Raw genomic sequence first — 5,254 nt, forward strand, 5'->3', positions numbered from 1 at the left:
GAAACTTCGTGGCCCATGCGCAGAAGTCGGTATTTTGTGGAAGAGCCACACTCAAGGGGCCAAAGAGCCGCATGTGGCTCTCGAGCCACGGTTTGCCCAGCCGCAGTTTGCCGACCACTGGGCTAGGGCAATGGTATTCTTAAATATATTATTAAAGTTATCATGACAAAAGGTATTTCTTTAAAAGATATTTATGGAATTCAAAGGAAAGATATTAGGAACCCAGCAAGGAAATTGGAAGTGGATGTTTGAAGGATGGATGGGACTGGCAAGCAGAGACAGGCTAGTTGAGGCAGAAGGAACAGTGCAATCAAGGACACAGAATGAGAACTGGAAGGAGTGTTCTGGGAACACCAAGAAGCCAGTTTGGTTGGAGCACAGGATTCCTGTGGGAGAAGAGTGAGTGAGTCAGTCGGAAAGGTAAGCTAGGGTTATGGTCCTGAATGCTAACCTGAACCTTTAGTAATTTGCTGGCGGGAAAGGACCCCTGGAAATTGAACTGCGTAGGTAAACGTTAAAGTAAATTTTCCTGTCACCTCTTACTTCACGAGGTTCCAAATCCCTGCCCTTCGATCTTAATGGTACTTGGGCATTTGGCTCAGAGCAATGAGGTAGGAGCAATAGTTTTTGCATGCCAGCTGTTTACAGAGTGAGAATTGGCCCTTCTCATGGTTACTGACAGGTTTTATTCAAAAGGCAGCAGTTTCAGAGCAAATTAGCAAAGAGCAAACATGAAGAAGAAATGTGCACCTCAAACCAGTGCTTTGCAAACTTTTTTTCACAGCTTTCTATGAGTTTTGCTTTTTTTTAATGTATATTTTTATTGATTTCAGAGAGGAAGGGAAAAGGGAGAGAGAGATAGAAACATCAATGATGAGAGAGAACAGTTGATCAACTGTCTCCTGCACACCCCCTACTGGGGATCAAACCCGCAACCCGGGCACGTTCCCTTGACCGGAATCGAACCTGGGACCGTTCAGTCCACAGACCAATGCTCTATCCACTGAGCCAAACTGGCTAAGGCTGCTTTTTTTAAAATATATTTTTATTGATTTCACAGAGGAAAGGAGAGGGAGAGAGAGATAGAAACATCAATGATGAGAGAGAATCATTGGTGGGCTTGATCAAGCCCACAACCCGGGCATGTGCTCTGACCGGGAGTTGAACCGTGACCTCCTGGTTCATAGGTAGACACTCAACCACTGAGCCATGCCAGCGGGGTGAGTTATGCTTTTTTAAGAGACCATATGCAAGTGAGATCATACAGTATTTGTCTTTTTCTGCTTGACTTATTTCACTTAGCATAATGCCCTCAAGATCTAACCATGGTGTTTGAAATGGCAGGATTTCCTTTCTTAAAGCTAAATAATATTCTCTGCAAGCTTTTGTGACTGCGCTCCCCCCATAAGAAGAAATACATTCCAATTCTCAACCCAAAATGTATACACACATGTGCCCAGATACACACACCTCTGAAAAAGAAGCTTCCTGAAATATTACCCTTATTTTATGCAATGCATGCTAACGTTTTTTTCTACTTCATCTTTATTTTAAGAGAGCCTTTTTAGGTGTTTTTACTGCTTTATTGAGGTATGCTTGACATACAATAAACCATATATTCTTAAAATGTACATTTTTGTTTCGACTTCTATACACCCATTGCAGGCTAATAGTTTCAACTTTATTATTTTTACTTCTTTTTAAATACTGGTCAGGACCTACTACATTGATTTTATGACCCACTAAAGAACTAGTAGATGATTCCCTTCAATGTTTGCTAGGTCTCATTTAGCCACACAGACTGTGATCTTAAGTTTGCCATGTTTACCTGTTCCAGAAATCAGGACAAGTAAGATTCTCAGGATGTGGTGGGGGAGGGGAGAGAAGGATTGGCAGGAGCAATGTTTGGGTTCCTCTTCCCTTCTCAGTAAATACTTCCTGATATCAGTATTCCAGTATTCCTCAGGAGCCATAGTGTGTGTGTGTGTGTGTGTGTGTGTGTGTGTTTTCTTTGTCTAGCTTGAGATACAGATTGGACTTCGTACAAGGCTAGACTACCGCCTGCAAACCAGAGACAACTCTTTTGTTTGAATGAACAGAATCGCGGACTAAAATCAAAGGGAAAATAATGCGTTTGGATTGTGACAGTACATAGAGACCATCTTATCCACAGGGACAGTAAGTACCATCTTTCTTACAAGTTTGGAACCAATGAAAAGATGAGAATATCAACTTCTATTACCCATAAAGCTGAACTGAAGAATGGGGCTTGGATGATGACCAATAGGCTTTTTCATATCCCCCGAATTAAAAGTAGCTCCCCCAAAACTCCAACCTCCCCCTTGCAGAGGTCTAGCAACTTTAACCATGTCTGATTAGAGAAGACTGCACTCTCTCTCTGAGGACAGGCAGACCCAAATTCTCCAATTACGTAAGTCTTCTGGAAGAACCAAGACAAATTCTCCCCTACCTGCCCTCCTGTGAAAATAAAGGGATTAGTGAATAAGGATTTATCTCTTCCCAAGCAAACAGGATCCAGCCCAAAAAAGGTCAGTTAGGTTAAAAGGTATATTAAAGCAGTGAATTATTTTTAAAATAATTATGTGTATTACATATACACATCTTAACATTTCATATTCACTTAAAACCTATTAGGAAAACCAAGTTGCCAAATTTCCTATGTGAGGCCAAACCTTTTCTTGGAGCAAGAGTGCTGATTAGAGTTCTTGAGCTCTTTCCTACCTGTCATATCCATGATGTATTTTCAATGCTTTCCACGTTGTTTCTTTAAGGTTAACTGAGGACTTAAAGTTTCTTGCAAAGCAATATAAGTAGAGGCTCCTTATTAAAAAAAAAAAAAAAAAGCCCAGCCGGTGTGGCTCAGTGGTTTAGCGTTGACCTGTGAACCAGGAGGTCACAGTTCAATTCCCGGTTCAGGACACATCCCTGGGTTGTGGGCTGTGGGCTCCATCCCCAGTGTGAGGTGTGCAGGAGGCAGCCAATCAATGATTCTCTCTCATCACTGATGTTTCTCTCTCTCTCTCCCTCTCCCTTCCTCTCTGAAATCAATAAAAATATATATTTTAAAATCCTTTGTAATCATCTCACCCACATTTGGTTTGATAGTAATTTTCAGCTGGTCTTTAGCTAATGTTTCCAAAGCAATCAACTGATATTGCACAGAGATTTTATTTTCACGCTTAGGTTTCATCGGTTTATGTAAATTTTAATTAAATTATATTCTGGCATATTAGTTGTCATAAGCAGGTTTGGGATCAAACACAACAAGACTCTTGTTAGGCATGTAACTCAACTTGAGCAACATTGTATAACTTACCATTGAGTACTCAGACAACTGGTAACTTGGAAAACACTTAATTACATATTAAATGAAAAACGATACAAGTCGCTCAACTTTATGAAGAACCACTGAATCCTGCACTTTAAAAGAGTGAATTTTGTGACTTATATCTTAATTTTTTTTTAATGATACAATCTGCCTTTTTGCTTTTGTATCAGCCAAGATCAGCATCAGAGTACTAGTACACAGATGGCTAGCTCAAAATGTGTAGCTGGAGAGTTAATGAGTGGACAGCATACAAAGTTGTAGTCAGGGGTGAGGGATACCAACAAGGGATAGTGAAATACCCCAAAGCTAGCATCTGCTGGAAAGCCATTAGCACCCTAGCCGGTTTGGCTCCATGGTTAGAGCAGTGATGGCGAACCTTTTGAGCTCGGCGTGTCAGCATTTTGAAAAACCCTAACTTAACTCTGGTGCCGTGTCACATATAGAAATTTTTTGATATTTGCAACCATAGGAAAACAAAGATTTATATTTTTGATATTTATTTTATATATTTAAATGCCATTTAACAAAGAAAAATCAACCAAAAAAATGAGTTCGCATGTCACCTCTGACACGCGTGTCATAGGCTCGCCATCACTGGTCTAAACTATATGACATTAAACTGATGGAAGCTGTTAGCAGAGCCCAGCAAGGACCCACGATTCAGAGTCAGAATGATGGACTTGACAATAAGCTAAGTGAGTGGGAGACACTGCCATTCACAGGATGTTCAGTGGTGAAAGGAACAAGAAATCAAGCCCACAGCATCTACTAAATGCAAAAAGATTTACACATGCGCCTTTTAGATAGCAGGCACACGGAACTTCCAATGGCGTGAGGTTCTCAGCAATCTTTGTTTCTCTCACATTGATATTTCTGTCTTTCCCTCTCTCTTCCACTCTCTCTAAAAATCAATGGAAAAATAAATATTTTTTAAATATCCTTTTAAAAAAAGAAGAAGAAGCCATTATCAACCCTAGGCCTGAAGGGGCAAAGAGATGTAACCAGTGCTCAGTGAGAGGAATAGTTGAAGGGGAGGGAGGGCCAACAGCAACTTAGAGGCATACAGCCCTCCTTTCTCTCTCTCTCTCTCTCTCTCTCTCTCTCTCTCTCTCTCTCTCTCTCATCTCCTGTGGTACCTCCCAGTGGCTGAACCCAAGAGGAAGACTAAGGGCACGTGAGCCCAGGTGATGCTGTCCTTCAAGGTCAGCCCTGGAGAAGGTTGGAGAGTGGATCTGGATGAACAAAGGCAGAATTATCCAGCAGTAGGTGATCCTATAACAGTGATGGCGAACCTATGACACGCGTGTCAGAGGTGACACGCGAACTCATTTTTTTGGTTGATTTTTCTTTGTTAAATGGCATTTAAATATATAAAATAAATATCAAAAATATAAGTCTTTGTTTTACTATGGTTGCAAATATCAAAAAATTTCTATATGTGACACGGCACCAGAGTTAAGTTAGGGTTTTTCAAAATGCTGACACGCCGAGCTCAAAAGGTTCGCCATCACTGCCCTATAACAATGTGAGAACTGTCTACTCTAAGCAAGTGACTGGGACCTTAAGGGAACCTGAAAACCAGGGTTTCTAGAGGTACAAAGTGGAGATAGCTAGGGAGCAGGTAGGATAGATAAAAGGGGCAGGAATGATTGTTAACTCAGATCCAGACCAAGATGACAAAGTACTAAGCTGCAGTCTGAGCTCAGGAAGAGATTGTGGGGGATATGTACGAGCTACTTTAGACGGAGCGTTAGCCAACTTCCCCTATTTGGGTATCATCCTGTATTTTTCCTTCCTAGCTTTAACTTCATGCCTTGTACAAGCAATTGTTTAGTACCTATGACATTCCCTGGGGGTTAAGGGGAACAATATGAACATCTCTTTTCCAGCATGGAGTTTACATTC

The 5,254-nt window shown here is 41.1% G+C and overlaps 1 long non-coding RNA gene across 1 annotated transcript in view; it reads left to right on the forward strand.

Annotated features, from left to right (window-relative positions):
• The first annotated feature begins 1,150 nt into the window (after positions 1 to 1,150).
• The window catches only part of LOC102254823, a 15,256-nt gene continuing 11,152 nt past the window's right edge, over positions 1,151 to 5,254 (forward strand). The window contains exon 1 of the long non-coding RNA XR_314281.2: positions 1,151 to 2,178. This is a non-coding gene — a long non-coding RNA (uncharacterized LOC102254823). The remainder of the gene's footprint in view (positions 2,179 to 5,254) is intronic.

The sequence above is a fragment of the Myotis brandtii genome, unplaced genomic scaffold, assembly GCF_000412655.1.
Source record: "Myotis brandtii unplaced genomic scaffold, ASM41265v1 scaffold561, whole genome shotgun sequence".
NCBI classification, from domain to species: Eukaryota; Metazoa; Chordata; class Mammalia; order Chiroptera; family Vespertilionidae; genus Myotis; species Myotis brandtii.